Raw genomic sequence first — 16282 nt, 5'->3', positions numbered from 1 at the left:
ATATTGCATCTCCTATACGCTGACGATGTGATTTTACTCGATCAGACTCCCATTGGTCTCCAGCGGCAGTTAGACAATTTAGCAGAATACATCAGTAAAAACAAACTGGAGATCAATAAGAACAAGCCAAAATTATTATTTGGAGAAGACAGCTAAAAATTCTGATAACCTTCATTGGTTTCTGGAAGGAGTCAAAATTGAAAGGGTAAAGGGATTTAATTATCTCAGTATGGTTTTCAACAACAGTTCGGTGGAGCAACAAATGCAGACGGCCTTAGTTGAGAAGATCATTATTTTCTCCAAAATCGTTATTTTTGTCTTGTTCTTATTGATCTCCAGTTTGTTGTTACTGATATATTCTGCTAAATTTGCTAACTGCCGCTGCAGACCAATGGGAGTCTGATCGAGTAAAATCATGTCGTCAGCATATAGGAGACGCAATATTTTTGCGTCTCCTAATGTTGGTGGAAATGATCGAATGTACTCATCTGAGTATTGGTAACGCATAATTACCTGTATTCATAATGCGGAGCACTGAAAGCTGGCCCGCCCAGCCTAAGGGCCACGCAGAACAAGGCCCCTCCTGTCTGCACCTGAGCATTGGTGCCCTCTCTTCCCCAGGGCAGGAGCCCTGCAACATCCAGCAGCTGCTACACTGAGCCGCGCTGCTCGCCGGTGAATTTGTCATGCTGCAGGGGCAGCTGGAATTCTCAAAACCCCTGCCCGAAGCACCAGCCCAGCTGATCCTGCTTGCTCACTGCCAACATTTACGACATTGAGGTATCCTGAAAAAGCCTACTATACTCTCCACAAGGTACTGACCAGCCAACTCATGATTGCAGCCACGAGGAGCCGTTATTCACCCTCACCCGATCCTAAGATGGCCACCGCCTGATCCACTCAGCATTTGTTTACTATGGTTGCCTAGCAACCTCGTTCTTTCCTGCTAATAGCAGGCAAGCCGGAGGCGAAAGCCGGCCCACCTTGCCTAAGGTCCACACAGAACAAGGCCCCTCCTGTCTGCACCTGTCTGCACCTGAAGCACCGTGCAGGACACTCAAGCCCAGCCCACTCTTGTCTCCCACTGCCCTCCATGAACCCACTCTGCCACGATCGAATCATGCATCATTCACATACAATCCCTGCAGCCTCATAACAAAGCCCTCCCAAGCATACGAGCGAACCTGGAGGTGCTAGTCGGACATTCTAAGGCTGCATACCTCAAACATCATCCATCCTGTATACTTAGATACTTGGAAACACCTTTCCCCCTTGTACACCTTACCGTAGTCAATTGGCGACTACTCAGTTTAGCCACCGTTCGTTCTTCTTTTGATGTGCACTTCGCCCGTGCATTGCCCATCATTGACTGCTGAACTGTGCCCTCAACATTTCTACCTACGTGTCGCCACTGTTACAACTACACGCTGCACAAATGCCCATCTACTTGTCATGCGGATTACCGCCTATTATCTAGTTGATTGCGTTGCATTACACAATGCCTTAAATTGGGATGCACCAGCCTCATCAAAACAATATTTCTATTAAAACTGAACTCACTGCCATGTGCACACATCCATATGATCTCGCAGCCCAGTTTACCAGTCCGCAAATGTCTGCAACTGCCTCATTGTGACCAAGTTAGCTCTGCAATGAGCCTTGCTGTTGTGAGTAGGTCATCACATTCAGCCTTGCTGCCACTGTGATTACATTTAGCCCACCGTAGCCTGCCAATGCAATTAGCTGCTGCCTTTCCTTAAGCCCTTTGCACCATCGTTTCTGCATTAGCATTTGACATGTGGTCATGGTATTTAGCCTTCTCTGCCTGATTATGCATTTAGCATTTTGGCATTGTTCTGAGCCTCTGTGCCTGATTTTGCATTTAGGATTTTGCCATTGTATTTAGCCTCTGCGCCTGATTTTGCATTTAACATTTTGCCATTGTATTGAGCCTCTGCGCCTGACTTTGCATTTAGCATTTTGCCATTGTATTTAGCCTCTGCGCCTGATTTTGCATTTAGCATTTTGCCATTGTATTTAGCCTCTGCGTCTGATTTTGAATTTAGCATTTTGCCATTGTATTTAGCCTCTGCGCCTGATTTTGCATTTAGCATGTTGCCATTGTATTTAGCCTCTGTGCCTGATTTTGCAATTAGCATTTTGCCATTGTATTTAGTATGTGTAGACTGTATTGAGTCTTCTATACCATTGATATTGCATCTAGCCCACGGTGATTGAGTGCAAAATGTTTCCAACCCTAGTTGCTTCCTGCCCACCGCTTTGGTCTCTCAGGTTGCAGCCTACATATTGCCTCTCTCTGTACTTCAGATCTTGTGCCTTACTGTCTTCTCTGCTCCTGATCTTGCCATTTAGCACCACTAGTGCGCAGCTGCACTTCTGGCCCACATCTGACACTCTTCATTCCCACCCACAGTATACACCAGCCCTATCCACCATGGCTGCCCCCAACCCGTATCTGAACAACCCAGCCCTCTGGATCTGTCATTTTGCCACTAAACCTACACCGAATCGCCCGTGCACCACCAACATCAGAAACTCAACACTTGGCTCTAGACGCAGTCGTGGCTCACTATTCAATCCCTGTCTATAGCTAGTTTAGTCACACCACCGACGTAGCCCATCGCCATCCATTCCCGCAACTTGAGACTAGACACAAGACTACACTTGTCACCCTCACTTACCTATCACCATGTTAGCAGCTTCACCAGTCCACGTCATGTTCTTAGCCAATCATCTTTGACCCAGACTGCACTCGCTTGCACTCACTTGAGTCAACCATGTACCTCACTCACCAGAAACCAGACACTAGCATCTAGACTCCTTCTGGGGTCGTGCCACCAGGGCCTCTACCCCGACTCCAAGCTCCAACAACCAGCCACTGACCACTTTCCAACACACATCCCTACCTTAGCACCCGGCACAAACCTAAACCCATCACCACCACTGACCTCAGGCCTTATCAAGGCAAATAATACGAAACTCATTGGTGCCCTGATCAATGCCTGATCCCTCTCGGCACATGCCCTTGATATTGCTGACATGATTACCTCCGGTAATCTTGACTTCCTGGCTATCACCTAAACTTGGCTGCATAATCCATCTGGTCCTGCACTCTCCCTTGCCGTTCCTGACAATTATTCCATTATTAGACAAGACAGGGACTCCAATCAATCCAAGGGTGGAGGAATAGCCATCATCTTCAAAAGTTCACTTTAATTTAGGATGATGCCTATTAGCCAGAATCCATCTGCTGAACTTCTATCCTTCAAGCTACCCATCTCCCGTAACCAAACTATTACAGTGCATCTCTTATATAGGCCCCCATGCCCCATCACCTCATTTATTGATGACTTATCTTCCTTTCTTGCCTCCAGCACCAAGCCCAACTCGCAAATGCTTCTTCTTGGTGACTTTAATTTAGGCTACCAAGATCGAATGATCCCAAAGCTACTGACCTCCAAAACACTCTAACTGACTTTGGACTCACCCAACACATCAAAGATCCCACTCATATCAAAAGTTGCACGCTCGACTGGATTTCTGACCTAAACTGCAAGCTTAACTTGATCTCTGTGAGCCCTTGCTTGTGGTCCGACCACTACAAAATTACTTTTGCCATCAATTCCATGCCTCAAATTGCAAACCTAACCTAGCCCCGGTCATTCAAACATGCAATAAAAAGGATATCTCAACTGAGAAACGTCTTCCTATCATCCTTCCTCTTCTAAATACCTCCCTGACCACCAACTCAGACCCTACAGTATTAGTGGACATCTACAACGAGGCCTTGCGCAAAGCTCTCCATCCTATTGCCCCGCTCAAACTGCGTAAACAGAATCCTTGTTCTCATCTGAACTCTTGGTTCACTTCACATTTTAGAGACTTACGCATAGAAAAAAGAAAGGCTGAGTCCCTTTGGAAAAATACACCTTCCCTTGTCAACAAAAACAACCTAACCTTGGCATCGTCCACCTACAAAACTGCTATTGTTGCAGCCAAAAAAGATGTTTACAACAAACGTATCATGCTGGCCCAATCAAACACGAAGGAACTCTTTAAGATCCTCAAGGAACTAGAGTCTCCTGTTGCCCCTTGGTGACTTGCTCCCCTGACGGAGCCTGGTGTTTGAATATTCAAAAGGCACTGTTAGATAAAATTGCCTTACTGCAAACGAAAATTAATGCCAAAAAGAACACCCTAACCGATCTTACCCTGAACACACCTCCGCTCCACCTCCCTGTCCCCACACACCCTCTAAAACCTTTTAACTTCTCCCCGCTATCCATTGAGGAAGTGGAAAATATTATCAAAATGCTTAAACCTTCAAATTGTCAAGGCGACTCTTGCCCAGCACCTATCATCAAGGAAGCTGCGCATGATCTTGCACCATTTATCACCACTTTTATAAATGCCTTCTTTAGATCGGGCATTGTCCCAGATAACATCAAGGATGCTTGGGTTATCCCATTAATCAAAAAAACCTTCCCTTGACCCAAGCAACCTCGCCAATTATAGGCCTATCACTACGATGCCATACCTAGTAAAAATTCTGGACCGCGCTGCTTACCTGCAAATTCAGGACTATCTTCAATCAAACCAATTACTTGGTCTTCGTCAATCTGGCTTCCGTCCTAGACATGGCACAGAAACCGCCCTGATTGACTTAAAAACTCAAATTGACCACCTGAAAGATAAGGGCAAGTTGGCACTCTTCCTATTGCTCGATCTGTCAGCAGCATTTGACCTGGTTGATCATAAAATTCTTTGCCACCATCTCAAAATCGCTGCACACTTTTCGGACTCAGCATCGTCATGGATCAGTTCCTTTCTAGCAAACAGAACTATGAGGGTTTTTCCCCTCTAGCCTCAGCTGAACCTGCATCTGTCCCTTGCGGAGTCCCCCAAGGTTCCTGCATCCCTCCCACGTTATATGATGTGTTTACTAAGCCGCTCCTTGACATACTTGACTATCTGGGTGTCTCATACACCAACTATGCTGATGACACCCAGACACTCATCCCGATCTCTGGTGACTTTGCTCTTGATACAAAGCCACTTAATGATATCTACCTTATCATCCAGGGTTGGATGGCTCATCACGGGCTCTGCCTTAATAATGAGATTGCACACCAAATTAGCTAAACTTGACCCTGCATACAAATCATTCACCATAGACGGCGACATCATTAAAGTGTCGAATGTAGCTAAAACTCTAGGCATTATCTCCACGCCACTCATTCGCTAACCAGACAAACCAATGCCGTAGCGTCTGCTTCAGCCTATACTTGCAAACTCATCACAGCCTGCAGACCTTTCCTGAACACCGAGAACTGCATCATCTTAGCTAGAACACTAATCATGGCAAAAATAGACTATTGCAACGCACTCTACCTAGGGACTAGCCAAAAAAAACATTGACAAGCTACAGGTTACACAAAACAATGCCATCAGGGCTGCCCTCAACATCCCTAGACGATCCCACATTTCAGATATCAGACGCAACCTCCACTGGCTCCCTGTCGCGCATCGAATTTCACTCAAAACTTTAGCCTTAACTTACAAGGCCCAGAATAATCTGGCACCTGCTTATCTGACCAGCAGGTTCTCACAGCATGTTGCGCATAGACTGCTGAGATCAGCCTATGTCAACACACTCTCTACTCCCAGATTTAAGCTACACTCTGCTGGGGGATCTAGCTTCCCAGTACTCGCAGCCAAACTATGGAACACCACCCCCTCCACACTCAGGTTAGAACCCACGTTCCACTCCTTCAAAACCAACACTGGCTTCACAAGATTGATGAGCATACTACATCCTCATCATAGGTGCCTCTGCAGCACTCTAGCACTTCTTTCCCTGGTCTAACTCTTTATGTTCTCTCTCCTTCTCTCTCTATACTTTAGCCTCTAGTTTCCACTATACGTTGGAGTAACTATGTGTAATTTGCGTTGCTATGTCACTAGTTGTGTCATTGTAAGTTACACTGTTTTTCTCTCTGTAAAACTCCTCCCCTAGGGGAATATGTTATGCCTGCCTGTAACCACCTCTTGTAACTACGCGCCCAGATGCCCCATGGCAAGGATGTGCTATACAAATAAAATAAATACAAATACAGATCAAAAACCTGGCTTCACAGACCAAAATGGTAGATAGAACATACAGCTGCTTCTCAATCATTCCCACAATTAAATTCTACAAGGCCAAGTTAGTACCAGCCTTAAGTTACAGAACAGAAGCACTGCCCCAACTACCACAGAACATATGGTTAAAACTGGAAGGCTATTTCTGGTGTCAGATTCTAAATCTACCTTCCTCTACCCCCATGCCGAGTATTCACGTTAACTGGGCCGATCGTCTTTGCAAAGTATAGTAGAGCGAAATACACTGAAGTTATACAGGAAAATTACAGCTCCAACTCGCCCTGCAGTGTTCTCAATAATTCGATCTGAACTAGAAAAAGGAAAAAACACCATGATTAAAACATGCGGAGAGAACAATAAATCCGTCCTGGAAAGAATTAATAGCTCAGAAGACGAACTATGGTTAAATCCGAACAAAGAATCTGATTGGATTAAGACACTTGACTTAGCCAGTGAATATAAATCAATGGTAGATGTTCCAACCATATCCAGAAAAGTGAACCAGCTATCCGAGTACTTGAAAAAAATCACGAATAAGACGTATAGAAACTTCTTTTTAAGGATTAGGCTCAACATCAGGCCTACAAATGTAATCCTGGAAAGAAGGGGACTATCGACCAGTAAAGATTGTAGATACTGCTCGAAAGCAGATCATCCTGAGAATTTGAGACATTTACTGCTGTCCTGTGGAGCGGTCTCATCTCTAAGAGAACAACATCTGGGTCACGTGTTCTCAAAATTTCAAACATATTCCGAAGAACATTGGTGGTCGAGTCTGCTAAGTGGGGAAAGAACCTAATGGGTAATAGCAGTGGTGGCGTTCATTCGAAAATTGGACTTGGGAACTAAAGCAGTGGGAACCTGAGGAAGTGGAGAGTTTGTGCTTCTCCTTTGTATGAAATTTCGACGCAGGCCCACTTTCCCCACTCCTGTGTAGTACTCATATGTTTATTAATTTTAAAGACTCAAATGGAGTCAAAGGATGGCAAAGATTTAAATGAGAATGTGTTTTTCTTCACTGTCATAACCCAACAGATTGTAAAGTTTTAAAGATTTTAAAGATTTGAAAGAGGATTTCTTGTAAAAATTGTAAATCAATTAAACAAGTAAATACAAAAAATGAAAAAATCACATAATGCAAATCATACATTCCCAAACAAGACTGCAACTATAAGGTGCCTACTTAACAAACTGAACTCTAACATATTCATAGGTGTTTTGAGTATGCACTACATTAACCGACCTTTTAATGACTTCACAGTCTCAGCAGGTGGCAGAATAACTGTGTTTTGGCAGGTGATGCTCTACCCTTCAACAAATCAAACTCATCAATCTTCATGAGCAAATAGATCAATAGGAAAACTTTGCAACATGGAGGCACACAATGTGGCGTATAGCTTTCAATCAGCATTGATCAATCATATGGATCTCTCATGTTTAGGAACGTTGAAGTCTTTATCCCATTTGGATACGCCAGCAATCAACAATTTGGGTTCCTCTGTGAGGTTGCATTGTTCAATTAGATGTGTTAAGAGGCCATCAGTACTAGTGCAATTTTGACGGTTGTATTACCAGAAACAATTTTTTTTGGGGAGTACATACTAATCAGATCTAACCTCCATTTATTTGGATGCTCAATATCATGCAGGAAACAATCAGTAATACAGTATGCCGGGGTTGTCAAACATACAGCTCACAGGCTGGATCAGCCCCTTGAAAACTTTACATGATGTACCACTTGAAAGGGTTCGTGCAATTCTGGTGAAATGGCTACATCAAACTACAGGCAGCAGCAATGCATGCTTAGTTGCAGGTAGCACAGCTTTTTTTCTGATGCAGAGTGAAGATGTTTGTGTGTGTGTGTGTATGTGTATCCTAGTGGTAAGCTGCAGGTGGGGGGGGGGCTAGGATGGTCTGAAAGTTTGCACAGTCAACATAGGAGCTCCCTTTTGTCACCCTTCTAAAAGTGGGTGTTCATTGCTAGGACAACCTAAAGCAGCTTCTTGAACAGACAATCGCAAAGTAATTCTACAATACTGAATCCATATTGTATTCTCTGGCAGCTTAATATCCTGGATGCAATTTAATCACTAACTAGGAGCTAACAAAAATATTTTCCTACTAAACCACAACTTGTGCTGAGAATTAGCAATTCAAAAGACCGCAATAGCATATTTCGTAGATTTTCATCAATTTTCAGCATGGATTAAATGCCTCACTGTGAACAAATTCAAAATTAGGTTCATATTTGTAACTTTAGATCGTTATAAACGGGCACTAAAACAGAATGGGCCTCATTATGACATCGGCGGTAGCTGTCCCTGTAATACAGGCACGGTTGCCGCTGGTGCAATTTTTTTTCCGGCGCCCGCGAATGGGCAATTACTGGGTAATTACAGCCCTGCCGGACCCGGTAATTGCCCATTTGCGGGCACTGGAAAAAAGATGCTCCCCATTCCCATTCGGCCCCATAGGAGGTCGGATGCACCGGCACCGTTTATAGTGGTGCCGGTGCATCCGATATGATGTACTTGCGTGTCCGACCTGGCGGGCAAAAAGGCACCAGCGAGCACAACTCGTAGTTTGCTGGTCGAGGAACTACAGTACCGGCAAGCTTACCGGTACCGTAGTTCCCGGACGGCAAACTTATAATGAAGCCCAATGTGTTACAGGGTTTCCTCCACACTCATGCATTGCAGACAGGAACTACATGACAAAAAGTTGTCTCATAATAGTGGTAAATCGGTGGATACCTAATCTTAATTTCACAAATAATGTGTGCAAAAGGAGGTTACACAACAGGTAGCTAACCACAATAGCCTACCCTTTCATTATTGTACAATAGACAATACAATATGTTATCTGTATACCCTTTCTCTATTTTTGCCTCTACAGTCATAATGGTGTAAGCATATGTGATTCTTGACTTGGTTGGTAGATTCTTACTTTATAGATTCTTCCAGAAAATTGAACGTTTTAAGGCAATTAAATTAAACTCTGTATGCAGTTTACCCAAGACAAAGACTTGGCACCTTCTTAATGCAGTGCATCAATAAGGGCCTTTTATACATGATCTTTTAGGGATTCACCCATAAATGTACCCAGTACAATAAAGGTTTTACAGAAATCACTCGGTCAATGTCCTACATATCTAACTTATGTGCTGTGGTTTGGTAGGAGTACTCTTAGAAAGACCAAAACGTATTTGTGCAATACTAATTCTGGGACTATGCGAACCTAGGGACATGGTGTTGACCCCACAACTCACCTCCATCAATGGAGACCTGTCTAGCCTGAATCTAACATATCTGCAGAGTTTTTCATTCTTTGTGATCCTTTCATTTTCATACAGTTTTGGTGGTACTGTTTTATGTGCTTGTTAGAAAGGAATATTTGACAACAAACCACTGTAAATCACTGAGCTCTATGAGAAATCCACATGTTTGTGAGTCTTGTTACTTGCCTGTCACCTCAAAAGGGGAGGATGGTCAAAAAAAGATCACCTGCAAAATCATTTGACAAGGTGTAAAAATAACTGTGCCATAAATGAGAAGCCACACATATGACTGACATTTTGAAATTGAACAATGTTTCAATTTATAGACTAGGGGGAAGTCCTATCTCCATGGGGTATTCATTCCAGAAGAGGTGCATGGACGAAGACGGTGCATGAGACATGCTGATCAAACTGCTGGATAAAGTGCTGTTCTGCTAAACGATACAAGCTGCTAATGAGTTGGGCACAACAGATGCTTCTGTTAGCGTCCACAGGCCAAATTCCTACTGTGTGACCTTTGTTGTCATAAAAACATAAAAAATACAAACACAATGATTACAACCATTTAAATACACCATTTCAAATTAACCTTACATAACATTTAATACAGTCAATAACTTTAAAAAATGATAACTCATTGAATCCATAAAAGTGCACTTTATGAGCCTAACTATCAATTATTCAGGTTCCCCCTAATAAACTATAATCATTTCTACTAAAATGTATCAATGCAAATATTATTTTTGCTTGTGGTCCATCTAGCAATCAAAACCAAAAGTCCTCAGTATGTATGATTCTAAGATCAGGCATATAGGGCCCAAAGATAAAGGCAAGACACATCTGTTTACCAACTTCTATAGTATGTAACACATTCAGCCTTGTAAGTCCTATACCTCCCTCTTCCAAGTGTGTATGAATTGGAAGAGAATAAAGTAAAAAGAAAAGCGCACCAGGGAAGGTAAAGAAGATTTTTCTTTTCTTTTTTGAATACTGGTGGGGCATCTAATGGGGTAACAAATCCTTTAATGACCCATAGATTGTCACACTGACCCCGGATTGCTAGGGTTAAAACGACACAAATACAAGGAAAAAGGAAACTTTCCTTATTCTAAGACACAAAGGGCCTCATTACGACCCTGGCGGATGGACCATGGTGCTAATAGCACCTTGGTCCATGCCGGTAACTCTCCGACTCCGCCATGGCGGAATGGGGAATTACCACCCCATTCCGAGGTTGGCGGAGTGGTAATTCCCCCTTCTGCCATGGCCCTTCCCCATTCCCATTTTTGCCCCATAGGGCATAATGGAAATGGGGAAAGCGCTAAGTACGGTGCCGCAAATTGCGGCACCGTACTTAGCACAAATGTCCCTTTGCGGCATGGTTTTTAACGCCTGCAGAAAGCAGGCGTTAAAATCATCAACCCGCAAAGGGACCTTGTAATCAGGCGTTAAGGGTCGGCGCCGTTTAAGGCGCCGTAAAACCCTTAACGCCTGACTCGTAATGAGGCCCAAAGACAATACAGTCACCACTTCCCTTCTAGAGCTGGTTTTCACAAAAGGGAAGTAGGACAATGTAAAACGGTTCTCTCAAACTCTCAACAATAGGCTAATTGGAGCCTTTTTCAGTGTAGCAAACACCGCCAACTGGTTTCAGTGGCATAACTTTGATAAAGCCACATTCATCAGGACAGTCTAAGATTCCTCAAAGCTGGTATGGTTCGTAATTCGGAAACCAGTTTATGAGAAACAAAAAATATACGGTAGATGGAATGGTACTTTACCACCTTGCCGTAGGTGTATTAGGACTGGAACAGTCTGGGAGGGTGCCCTGTGTTTGCTTCCCTTAGAGTCCAAAAATAGGGTATACCTCAAGCAGAGGCACAACTTGACTGCCCAGTCCCCATGCTTCTGATTTGCATGCACCTTCCTAGGCGTGTGATGTGTTCGAAAAAATACACCAAATGCTCGCATTTTTGGACTCTAAGGGAAGCAAGCACAGGGCTCCATCCCAGACTGTTCCAGTCCTATGCATGTATTGTTTGTTTGTCCTTCAATATAACCACCTGTTCTTATTGCTGCTCTCTTCTTTTCTTCTTCCATTAACTTTACTGTACTATTGGATGGGTGTTACGAGTGTATATAAGCGGACTAACTACGTTGGGATTACTGAACTAAGCAACCCATCCATAATGACCTCAGATTATACTGAGAATGTCTGATGATTCTATATCCTAGTGGTCGACCTTCTGTTTTGATTGATATTCTCAAATGAGCCACTGCACATTACTGATAATGATGCATGAGAGTGCCCTTTAAGATCTAAAAAGTAGGTGGGCAAATTTGAATTAGGCAAATTGCTCTCTACGAAATGAAAGTCCATAATATCAGCTATTAATTGGGCCACCTCTGCATTCCTAACCATTACTCTTACTTTGAGGAAACATTTATTTACCCCAGAATGAGCCAAAGGGCCTCATTACGAGGTAGGTGGTAGCCATGGTGCTACTAGCACCATGGCTACCCCCTTACCACATTCCGGGTCCGGGATGTCGAAATAGGGACTTACCCGGTCATTCCAACCTTGGAGGACCTGGTAAGTCCCCATTCCGAGAACCATTCCCCATTCCCTTTTCGAGCCCCCATAGGGCTCAATGGGAATGGGGATGGAGCTAATATCGGGCCCAGGCCCGTTATTAGATCCCTGGTCCCTTTGCGGCTCCCTCTAAGGACGCCTGCTAAAACCAGGCGCCCATAGCGGGACCCGCTAAAGGACCTCTGAATAGGGCGGTAAGGGTTTTCCAGCACCGGTCTCCTTACCGGTGCCCGTTAACCCTTACCGCCCACCTCTTAATGAGGCCCAATATATGTATTTACATTAAAATGATATTGGATCATAACGCACATCATTAAATAAAAAACGAAATCATAGTAGTATAAGACAGAATGGAGACATGTTTGTAATTTATTTTTACCAAAAAACGTGTGGCCATATATAAATAGGCAATTTCCAAGCGTCACGGGCCCAATTAGAGGATGATAGTTGTGTTTCTACTTATATACGGTTAATACATATCAATAGTCTTTTGAAAGCAGCAGCCCGACTGCATAGAAGAAATTAGAAAGCCCAGTCGCTGATTATTTTCTGGCAGCATGTATTCTAGCCATTACAGATTTCCAAATAAAAGAGATGCAACTTACAGTAGGACATCTGGAGGAACACATTGAAGCAATGTGGACGATGTGAAGTAGCTTTTCATGAAATATGTCCTAATAAATGAAACGTCTGCTTCCCACTTCACCTTGCTGGAGAGATAATCACAATTTCCTTTAAAAAGAACCTGAATAGTACTTGAAAAATGTCCATTAATCCTCAAATATTGGCACTGCTGCATTTGACTAATTGGCTCTTTAGCACACATGACACTTCAGGACTTTTTGAACAATTAACTTTGAAGCTAGACGTGTCTGAAACGATAGCTAACACTCCATTTGTAAAAACCGATTTCTACATATATTTCTACAGGAGTTTGCGTATAGAGCCAGATTAAGCTGGGGGTCCAGACAGTGAAGCCTTTCAGCAGCTTCTGGTCCCTAATCATTTCAACAAGAGATAACATAAACATTATGCAAAATAGTAAGGATAATTAATACCCATGACAAATCCCACAAAAATGAAATATCCTTCAGATGGATATTTACTCTTCGTTGCATTTCTATTTCTATCAAATGACGTTATCGAGCTGACGAGTCTTCCCCCTTTTCTCATTCTGTTCCTGTTAGGAGTCATTACTTCCACGTCCACTCTTCCTCGTCCCAGTACTTACTTCATGAGGCACCTGCCTCCGACACAGGACCTTCTTCTATTTCTTTAAATCCCTATAACTCCTCCCCTACATCCTCATCACTCAGTTTAATTTTTCCTGCCTCCGGCAGGTTGGACTTTTTCTTCCCGGTGCAGGGCACCGGGGAGCACTGATTGCTGGCCCCGTGGGGGGCTGTGTGGCGGGGCCCGCGGCTCTCTCAGGTGCGGCGCTGCTCCTGGGCCCCCTGCGGGGCTTGGGATCACAGTTGAGCTGGATTGCTCGATTCTTTGCTGGGCTACGGACCGCAGCGTGAGCATTGTGTCCCGGGTCCTGCACCTTACCCCGGGTCCAGCACGGCCCAGGGGAAGGTAAGGAGAGGGGAGGATTGGGCTTGATGTTTTTCTCCTCTCCTCCTGTTTTGGCCATCTTGATTAGATTTGGCAGTATGGGCTAGCCTTCCCTTTTTGTTGTGAGGCCTCTCTGCTTCTTGTCGTGGGGTGACAGTGGCAGAGAGTCTTTGGGAGTGCGGGAGCTCTGTTCTGTCACAGGCATGTCACATACCAACCGCTCCTCAGAGACAAACGGCCCAGGATGCACCGGATGTTAGCTGCATTATCTGGGGGAAGGTAAGGAGAGGGGAGGACTGTGCTTGATGTTTTCCCCTCTCTTGCTGGTATAGCCACCTTGACTCCTTCGACAGGCCGTTTCCTCGTGCTCTGTGTACACATCTTTATTGGAAATGATGGCAAGCACTTGGCAGTATGGGCTAGCCTTCCCTTTTTGTTGTGAGGCATCTCTGCTTCTTGTGGTGGGTTGACTGTGACAGAGAGTATTTGAAAGTGCGGGGGCTCTGTACTGTCACAGGCATGTCACATACCACCCGCCCCTCAGACACATACAGCCCAGGATGTACCGGATGTTGGCTGCATTCCTTGCGTGCTGTCTGTGAATACGGTGCAGATTTGGACACGTCTGCAAGCGGCCGGAAGGGTACCGGCCTGGCATAGTCTACACTTCGAGTTTGAGTCTCAGCGGTGCTGACTTGGTCCTTCATCCTTCCTAGACCGACGCATTGGAACCATTTAGAGCATGGGGCTACCAGCTACTGGATACAGAGCTCAACCCACCTCTCAGTCATGTGGCGTGTTAGTGGTGTGTTTGGGTCTGTGCTAGCTATGGACGCAGACTCCTTGTCCTGTCCTCTTCCTCTAAACTGCACAAGGGAAAGTCAAAAGAGTTGATTTTCTTTTCCCTTGTCCGGCATGGGATTATGGAAAATGCATCATGGAAGTAACCGCCATGCAGGGGGTTCCCAGTGTCTCTTCTTTTAGGGGCTAGGTCCTCCGGTGCCAATGTGTTGCTTTCACACCTCCTCTCAGACTTGTGGGAAGTGATAGGGCACATGTGACACATGTCTGTGCTTAGAGGGGTTGTCAAAGCCCCTGGTGCCGGTGGATGGGGATGTCACTTCAGTGGGTTTTCCAGTATAGGCATACCCCAGGTAGGGGGTTGCCTTTGATGTCTGCTTTCCGGGATGGATTGCTTTGCCCCGCTTTGTGACAGTACTCTGCCCTTTTGACGCCAGCCTGGTGGCTCCTCTGAGGGGGCCATAGTCTGCTGGACTTCTGGGCTGTCCTTTATCTTCCTGTTGATAGGTCGGATCTTTTTGTGGGCTGACAAGCATGCTGTTATAGTGTGGCGCAAGCCTGTTTCAACGTCCTGTGATTTCCCTCTGGTGCAAGTGCAGTGACTGGCAGTTTTCCCTGGCTCCTCATCTCTATCTTCTTGGAGGTGTATGGGACCGGTGGGGTTCGGCTTCCTGGGCAATGTGCTCCTTCCGGAGGGGGGTATCAGTTGCCGTTCCTGTCCCCTCCTGTCCAGGTTTGCATGGTTAGGACTTTGGTACCCAGCTCACGGTCCAAATAATTGGCCATGGAATCCGTTCTCTCCGAACGGTTGTTGTGGGTTACCGTCTTGCCCGTTCCTCTCCCTGTTCAGGGTCAAGTTTTCTACTTGCGGGTGTTCCTGGTCTCTATGCCTTCTAGGATGTGTCACCTGCTTATGGGTCTCAAGACCCTGCACTGCTTGTCCGGACATCTGGGGAGAGCGCACTCTGGATGTTGTGCAGGGGGGTTGCTTGCTGGCTGTTCTGGGCTGGGCTCTCAGAAGGTAGTATGTCTTGGCTCGCCTGTTGCTGAAGTTACGGGGCACGTGGCGTCTTGCGTGTTTTCCGGTTCCTTGAGCCCGTCTTCGGTTACGTCCCCTGGTGTCTTATACTCTCTCCCACTGGCTCCCTACATCTCGGCTTTTGTAGTTTTGTTTTCAGTGTCCCCACCGCTGCGAGTCTTCCTGCTATGGTGGCAGGGGGGTTTCAGGTTTACAGGCTAAGGTGTGCATGGTCCGTCCTCCTCTGGCCTCTCTTACTACCAACACCAGCAGAAAGGGTCTACATTGGGGGTCCTCTCAGCTCAAGGATTGTGAGATCTGGGGAGAGCCAGCGATCATCCAATTGGCAAGAATTGTGCTATTGTCCAAGCTCTCGTGTACTTCGAGGAGTTGCTGGACGGTCGGCGGTTTTTGGTCCGATTGGACAATACGACGGCCTTGGCATATGTCAACTGCAAAAGGGGTTCCGGCCGCTCCTTGAATGCTCTGGCAGCACGGATAGGCACCTGGGAGGAATCTCATCTGGTGTCTCTGGCGGCCTCAGGTATCAGAAGGGTAGACAACATTCAAACGGATCTTCTCAGACGCCGGTTTTCACTCCTCTGCGGAACTGGTCCTGTTGGTCCAGGTCTTGGCGGTGACCTGTGTCAGATTAGGGTCCCTGGTTCTAGGCCTGTTTGCATCCCCGGCCTCAGCAGAAGTTCGCCTCTTCTGCTCTTGGTTTCAGGCCGAGGGGATTGGGGGATGGACGCCCTCTCTGTACAGTGGCCTTGGGGTTTTCCTTTATGCCTTTCCACCTATTCCCCTTCTGCCCCGGGTGGTTTGGCGCATCAGAGTGTCCAGGGTGACTGTGTTGTTGTTAGCTCCATTCTGG

Source organism: Ambystoma mexicanum, chromosome 6p (genome assembly GCF_040938575.1).
Source record: "Ambystoma mexicanum isolate Mex_15411 chromosome 6p, UKY_AmexF1_1, whole genome shotgun sequence".
NCBI lineage: Eukaryota > Metazoa > Chordata > Amphibia > Caudata > Ambystomatidae > Ambystoma > Ambystoma mexicanum.
The sequence above is the reverse complement of the archived record's forward strand: the minus strand, read 5'-3'. Positions refer to the sequence as shown.